The sequence below is a fragment of the Lontra canadensis genome, unplaced genomic scaffold, assembly GCF_010015895.1.
Source record: "Lontra canadensis isolate GAN:19392208 unplaced genomic scaffold, GSC_riverotter_1.0 scaffold24, whole genome shotgun sequence".
NCBI classification, from domain to species: Eukaryota; Metazoa; Chordata; class Mammalia; order Carnivora; family Mustelidae; genus Lontra; species Lontra canadensis.
Window position 1 is genome coordinate 4,451,507 of NW_022631018.1, and position 8,477 is coordinate 4,459,983.

Genomic DNA, 8,477 nt, shown 5'->3' on the forward strand with positions numbered 1-8,477 from the left:
CAAATCATGCTGGGACCCTGGCAACACAGGCCAGCTGGCCCCAAACCAGGCCAGGCACAGTCTAGGGAAACACATACAAGCTCCAGAGGTTTGTCTCCATGAGGACACTTGCAAGCGCAATATATCACGTCCAAAGACACAGCAAATGCCCTCTTGATTCAGGCAGACACTATGAATGGAAGAATGAACTTAAGGACAGGGCATGGCCATGAAGGTATAGACTCACAGTCATAGTAAAACTTCTGTTTCTAGCAATATTGTGGCCCAAGTACACAGAAAAATCTGGGATTGTTGGATAAAATAAAACAAAGATTTTAAATGCACAAGGAAGTCTAACATCTCAAGGAAGTAAGGGAAATTATAGCACCGGACAAGAGAAGTACATCAATATAGATATATTACACTGAATGTCCCGAGACTATTTGTTGATACTGATAAGCAAGAAGTTTGGGGCTTTATAGCTGTACAGAAATAGATGATAAAGCCTTGGGTTTGCTTAATGTGGAGAAGTGGGATGGAGTCCCTCCCTGCCCCCCATAAGTCCTCAAAGGGCTACTTTCTTAATAAAAAGAGATGACAAGGAATCTATCTCAGCATAGACTCCCCAGCATCCCCAAACACAAAGTTCAAATTTATTTACCTAACTGAGGCAGGATCCCCATGGAGCAGGGAGCCCAAAACAGGGCTTAATCCCAGGACCTTGGGATCATGACCTGAGTCAAAGGCAGACACTTAACAGAATGAGCCACCCAGGCATCCCAGGAAGAAACACTTTCAAACTCATGTTATGAGGCCAGCACCTGATACCAAAGCCAAACAAGCAAACTACAAAAAAAATTACAGGCCAATATCCCTGATGAACACAGATGTGAATATTCATAACAAAATACTAGCAAATGGAATTCAAGAGCACATTAAAAGGGTCATACACCATGATCAAGGGGAATGTATCCCTGGAACATAAATACTTCTGCATACATAGATCAACGTGGTACACCACATTAACAGAATAAAGAATAAAAATTAGGGGCACCTGGGTGGCTCAGTTGGTTAAGTGTCTGCTTCAGCACAGGTCATGATCCCAAGGTCCTGGGATTGACTGAGCCCCGCATCAGACTCTCTGCCCAGTGGGGAACCTGCTTCCCATCTCCCTCAGCCTGCCACTCTGCCTATTTGTGCTCTTTCTCTCTCTATCAAATAAATAAGTAAATAAACAAAATCTTTTTTAAAAAAGAATAAAAACTGGGATGTCTGGGTGGCTCAGTTGGTTGAGCGTCTGCCTTCCCCTCAGGTCATGATCCCAGCATTCTGGGATGGAGTCCCTGCTCTGGCTCCTTGCTCAGCGGGGAGTCTGTTTCTCCCTCTGCCTGCCACTCCCACTCTTGTACACACACACACTCTCTCTCTCTCTCTCTCTCTGACAAGTAAATAAATAAATATCTTTTTTTAAAAAAGAATAAAAATTACATGATCATTTCAACAGATGCAGAAAGGCATATGACAAAATTCAACATCCTTTCATGATTCAGGGTTAGTAAAGAAGGAAGACACCTCAACAAAATAAAGTCCACATGTGACAAATCCATAGCTAACATCATACTCAGTGGTGAAGGAAAAGTCTTTCCTCTAAGATCAGAAAGATGACAAGCTTGTCCACTCTTACCACTTCCATCCACCAGAGCTCTGCAAATCCTAGCCACAACAATTAAGCAAGAAGAGAAATAAAATGCATCTAGATTAGAAATGAAGAGGTAAGGGGCGCCTGGATGGCTCAGTTGTTAAGCGTCTGCCTTTGGCTCAGGTCATGATCCCAGGGTCCTTGGGTCGAGCCCAGCATTGGGCTCCCTGCTCAGCAGGAAGCCTGCTTCTCCCTCTCCCACTCCCCCTGGTTGTGTTCCTTCTCTCGCTGTGTATCTGTCTGTTAAATAAACAAATAAAATCTTAAAAAAAAAAAAAAAAAATGAAGAGGAAAAATTATCTTTTTGCAGATAACAAAATTTTATATAAAAAAACCCAAAAAGCCCCCACAAAAAAAAAAAAAAAAAAAACAAAACTGTTAGAACTAATAAATGAATTCAGTAAAGTTGCAGGATACAAAATCATTTGCATGTCTATACACTAACTATAAGCTACCTGAATAAAATTAGGAAAGCAACCCCATTTATAATAGCATCAAAAACAATAAAATACTTAGAAATTAATTTATTAATTTATTTTTAAGTAGACTCCAAACCTAGCATGGAGCCCAATGTGGGGCTTGAACTCACAACTCTGAGATCAAGTCAAGACCTGAGCTGAAATCAGTAGGCAGATGCTTAACCAACTGAGCCACCCAAGTGGTCCTACTTAGGAGTAAATTTAACCAAAAAAGTGAAAGATGCATACACTGTTAACTTAAGACATTGATTAAAGAAATTGCAAAAAACACAAATAAATGGATCCTCCACATTCTTGCCTTGGAAAAATTACTATTGTTAAAAGTGTCCATATTACCCAAAGTTCAATGCAATCCCTATCAAAATTCCAATGGCATTTTTCACAGAAAGAGAAAAAACTATTTCTAAAATTCATGGAATCACAAAGACTCCAAAGCAATCTTGTAAAAGAAGACTAAATCTGGAAGCATCACGCTTCTTGATTTTAACCTAAATTACAAAGCTATAGTAATCAGAAGAGTATGGTACTGGCACAGAGACCAATGGAACAGAATAAAAAGCCTGGAAGTTGGCCTATGCATATACAGTCAGGTAATCTTTGCCAAGGGCACCAAAACACACAACGGGAACAACAGTCTCTTCAACAAAGGGTGTTGGGAAAACTAGACAGACATGAAACAGGACCACTGTCTTACTCTACTCATAAAAGTTTACTTGAGATGGATTCAAGACTTAAATGTAAGCCTGAAACCATTAAACCCCTAAAAAAAAATAGGGAAAAAACTCCTTGACATTGGCCTTAACAATGATTTTTTTGGATAAGACACTAAAAGTACAGGCAAAAAAAAGCTAAAACAAGTAAGTGGGACTACATCAAACTAAAAAGCTTTTGTACAGCAAAAGCAACAATCAATAAATTAAAAAGCTACCTACAGAATGGGAGAAAGTATTCACAAACCATATACTTGACAAAGAGTTAATATCCAAAATATATAAGAACACATAGGATTCTAGAGCACAGAAGCATATAATCTGACTTTGAAAAATGAACAAAAAATCTGGAGAGACATTTTTTCCAAAAACAAACAAACGACTAATAAGTACATGAAAAGGTGTCCAACATCACTAATCATCAGGGAAATGCAAATCAAAACCACAATAAGATATGACCTCATACCTGTCAAGATAACTATTATCAAAAAGACAAAAGACAAAAAATGTTGATAAAGATGTGAAGAAAAGGGAATCCTTAAGCACTGTTGGTGGAAATGTTAACTGGTGTGTATGATGGGAATGTATTGGTAGGAATGCATATTGGTGCAGTCTTTATGGAAAACAGAATAGTAGTTCCTCAAGAAATTAAAAACAGAACCACCACATGATCCAGCGATCCCATTCCTGGGTATATATCAAAACAAACAAACGAATCCTGAACTCAGTATCTTGAAGAGGTATCTGCACTCCCAGCTTCACTGCAGCATTATTTACAACAGCCAAGCTACGGAAACAACTTAATGTCTATCAAGAGATAAACAGGTTTAAAAAATATGGAGTATAGGGGCGCCTGGGTGGCTCAGTGGATTAAAGCCTCTGCCTTCGACTCAGGTCATGATCTCAGGGTCCTGGGATCGAGCCCCGCATCGGGCTCTCTGCTTAGCAGGGAGCCTGCTTCCCTTCCTCTCTCTCTCTCTGCCTACCTCTCTGCCTACTTGTGATCTCTGTCTGTCAAATAAATAAATAAAATCTTTAAAAAAAGATGGCGTATATTCAATGGTATATTATTCAGCCATTAAAAAAAGGAAATCCTGCCATCTGCAACAATATGGATGAACCCCTATGGCATTATGTTAAGTAAAATAAGCCAAAGACCAACACTGTATGGTATTACTTATATGTGGAATCTTTTTAAAAAAGAATAGAAAAGAAAATAAAGAAAAACTTGATTTCACAGAAACAGAATGAAATGGTGGTTACCAAGGATTGGGGGGGAGGGGTAAATGGGAAGATGCAGGTCAAAGGACACAAACTTTGCGTTATAAGATGAGTAAGTTCTGAGGATCTAATGTAGGGCACAGCACGGTTACTATAGTTAATAACATAGTATTGTTATATATTATTTGGATACTTATATTCTTGAAAGTTGCTGAAGGTAGGCCATAAGCATTCTCACCACAAATCCAAATAAACAAAACCCCAGAATTAACTGTTAGTTGATGAATGTCTTAATTACCTTGATCTTGCTAATCATTCCACAATGCCTATATTTATAAAATCATCACATTTTATACTTTAAGTATATATAATCATATGTGTCAATTAAAAAGTTGGAGGGACAGTCTATAAGCAAATAATACGAATAACCAAATTGGCTTTGTTGATACTCTGTATTTAAAATGTTTTTCTACTGTTAGAAAATTTTTATACTACCTATATAGTTCAGGAGCCCAGAAATGAGAAATTGATACTGATATTAAAATTGATATTAAAGCCCAGAGATAAGAAATTGATATTAAATTGATATTAAATTCTAATTGATATTAGAAATATGCTGGAAACACAACTTCTAATATATAGAAGTATAAAAATTAAAAGCAAATTCTTCTGGAGCACTGGTTCTCAACCATAACTGGGGAGAGGGTTTTTTTTTTTGTTTTTTTCTTTCTTTTTTTTTCCCTTTAATAACCATGGAGCTTGAAAAACACTAACGTGTAAGTCTCGTACTCATAGTATCTGAGTTACCTGGTCTGGGGTTCCAGCTGTCATTCTAACTTTTAAAGGCTCACCAGGTGATTCTAACAGGCATGCAGCAAAGATTGAGAACCACTGCCGTGGCACGTATCTTTAGTGCAGACCACACAGGATTCCCACCAAGCATGACTTAAAAAACAAAGTTTACAACACCCAAAAGTACAATTCACCATAAGCAAGGGTAGGCAGAAATAACAAAAGGCACAGTTAAATTCCCAAGAACACTAGGTAATAGAATTACCTGTTACAGACTACATAGCAATAACATTTAAAATAATTAAAGATTAAAAAGATCAAAAATAGGGTGCCTGGGTGGCTCAGCGGGTTAAGCCGCTGCCTTCGGCTCAGGTCATGATTCCAGGGTCCTAGGATCGAGTCCCACGTCGGGCTCTCTGCTCAGCAGGGAGCTTGCTTCCCTCTCACTCTCTCTCTCCCTGCCTCTTTGCCTACTTGTGATCTCTCTCTATCAAATAAATAAATAAAATCTTTTAAAAATAAATAAATAAAAAATAAAAAGATCAAAAATATGAAAACAGAGAAAAGTACAGAAACTAAATATATATATTCAGTGACTCAAAAAAACAACTCAGTAAGTGGATTAAACAGCAAATTGACAGACGCGTAGAGAAAAGGGGAGAGCTAGAGGACTGACTTGGAAGAGGTGTCTGGAATGCAGCAGTGACAGATGAACAGCAGGAATGACAGCCGAAAACTTAGAGTCACGTAAGAAGGTTCGATATATACCTAATCAATGTTCCAGAAGAAGAGAAAAGAAAGAACAGAGGAGACAAATATCTCTAATATTTTAAGGGTTCAAATACTTCTGAGTATTTTCCAGAGTTAATGAAAAATAAGAATCACCAGATTTGGATTTCAGGCAGACTAAAGAAAACTGAATCCACACCTAAACACATCATGTTAAAACTATAAAACATGAAAGGCAAGAATAAAAGAAAAGGTAATACTTACAGTGAAACAATGAGACTGACAACAGCCTTCTTGACGGCAAGCACTTAGAGGATTGTCGGAGCTCACCATATCCTCCCCATACTGAGTCCATGGCCATAATATTTTCTCTGAGCTTCCACATACTCTTGTCCTAACTCAAGGATGAGACTGGACTGAGCTCAGCTCAGCACTATCAGTGATTTGGTTTGGAAGAGAAAGGCTGGCATAAGAGGAGTTGGAAGCAATTAAGAAGCTAATTATCAAATTTCTTGATAAGCATGGTGCTCTTGGAGATTTACTGGGGGTTGGTTATGCAAATGAAGAAACAGAAGAACTACAGAATCCCATCCACTGTTTACTCCCATCCTGTCAAACGACAAGCAAGAGAAACTAGTCTTTCCGAATTGCTATGTCAAGTACTTGTTTACATTGACAAAAGCCAAGCGTTCGCAAGAACGCAGAGTAATTGAAATGTTCATATGTTGCCCGTGGGTATATAAAATAATAACTACTTTGATAAAAAAGTTTGACAGTTTTTAGAAAGTTGAGACTCATTTACCATACAACCCAGCAATTTCACTCTTAAGCATTTGTCCAAGAGGAATAGAAACCTACATCCACACAAAGACGTGGACAGGCATGTTCAGAGTACCTTTTTCATAAGAGTGCCGAACTAGAAACAACACAGATGTCCATCAACAGACGAATAGATAAATTATAGCATTCTATACAATGGAATATTACTCAGTATTAAAAAAGTAACAAGCTACTGATATACATAATCACATGGATAAATCTGGAAAACATTACACTGAGCAACAAGTGAAAGACGCCAAAATTCATACTTTATGATTCCATGTAATGTGAAACTTGGGGAAAAATAATATCTAATCTATAGTAACAGCAAAAAGGTAATACTTCCCTAGAGCCATGAAGGAGTCATGGGGAAGGAAGGGACCCGGGGAAAATTTGGGGTTGATGTGAATGTTTTATATTTTTATTGTGATGGTGGCAACATGAGTATATCCATATGTCAAAACTCATATAACTGAACACACAATGGGTACATTTTATTATATAAGTTATACCTCAGTGAAGTTGGTTCAGCTCGGGTTGTGGTCCTGGGGTCCTGGGATCGATCCCCACATCAGGCTCTCTGCTCAGTGCAGGCCTGCTTCGCCCTCTCCGTCTGCCTGCTGCTCCCCCTGCTTGTGCTCTCTCTCTCTCTCAAATAAAAATCTAAAAATATTAAAAAAAAATTTTTTTTAAACTTTCTTTCCTCTGACAGAAACATTTTCAGCTGTTTTCCCACACTTACCATCTTACCATGACACTTTTCCTAGCCTGCTTGACTTTATTGACTTCATCATTTCCTCACTTTTGAAATTTAATTTTTCCCATTTATCTTAAGACTAGGTCATAAATTTGAAATTATTTTCTTTTTGCTCAAAATGTAGGATGTGATGGAGTGATAATGGTATTAAGAAAAGAGTTTCAGAGGGCTCTGGGTGCAAATCCCAGCTCTGCCAGTTACTAGCTATCTTATCTTAGCATCAGCCACTTTGAACCTTGGTTTTGTTATTTGTAAAATGGAAATTGTAATAATACGCACCTCTTAGGGATGTCAGGCATGTAAACTTTTTGGCACAAAGGAGGCATCCAGTAAGTGTTCCTCTGGGTTCAACGAATGGTATTTTCATTTAAATTCTTTAGCATTTATATTATAAGATAGCCAGAGGAATTAAATAAAATTTAGTGAACTTAGTTAAGCAGAATCACTACCTAATAGTGACTTAAGTGAAACGGAATAAGTACACAAAAACAATGTCACTCAAAGTTGCCTACGAGCCAGGGCCCACCCATAGACTGTCACCAATGTCAACAAGGTAAGTACAGAAATTGAAAGTAAGTACTTAGAAACTTTTATAGAAATTTGATATGACCCTGTATGACTTATATCAGGAAAAGTGATTTAGAGTTTAAATTGTGCATGGGAGAAAGTTCTAGGATAATTGCTCAGATTAAGGAACTCGGGCCAGAATGCAAAACCACACACTATTTCCTTCATCGAGAAAACCTTACTAGGGAAAAAAGTCAGCCAAGCTAATCACTGTGCTTAGTGACACATTAAAAACTATGAATTACACAGGGGTGCCTGGGTGGCTTAGTCGGTTAAGCGGCTGCCTTCAGCTCGGGACATGATTCCAGGGTCCTGGGGTTGAGCCCTGCATCAGGCTCCCTGCTCAGTGGAGAGCCTGCTTCTCAAACCCCTCTGCCTGCTACTCCCCTACTTGTGCTCTCTATCTCTCTGACAAATAAATTTTTAAAAAATCTTAAAAAAAAGAAAAGATGAAATGAATCATTTAAAAAACACTACAAATTACATAAATGCTAATGCATTACATTTGAAATTATTCTGTTTATGTGATAATATGGAAGTTGATCATAAACAACAGCTTTACATACTGGGTTATGATGTTCATAAGTTCTGTAGAGAATGTTGGAACTGATGAATAAATGCTCAGAATTACTGCTGGATAAGAAACCAGTTTGGGCCCAAGTTTTTAAAGAAAAAGTATACTAGACATTCAGATTTGCCTATTTGTCTGTAATCTTTGCTATGTT

At 37.8% G+C, this 8,477-nt stretch overlaps 1 protein-coding gene across 2 annotated transcripts in view; it reads right to left on the reverse strand.

The window, feature by feature from the left end:
• The window catches only part of RGL1 (ral guanine nucleotide dissociation stimulator like 1), a 224,635-nt gene extending 217,611 nt beyond the window's left edge, over positions 1-7,024 (reverse strand). For both annotated transcript variants that reach the window (XM_032862657.1, XM_032862655.1), the window contains exon 1: positions 6,941-7,024. The gene's annotated coding sequence lies outside the window, so the exon portion shown is untranslated. The remainder of the gene's footprint in view (positions 1-6,940) is intronic.
• Positions 7,025-8,477: the final 1,453 nt, after the last annotated feature.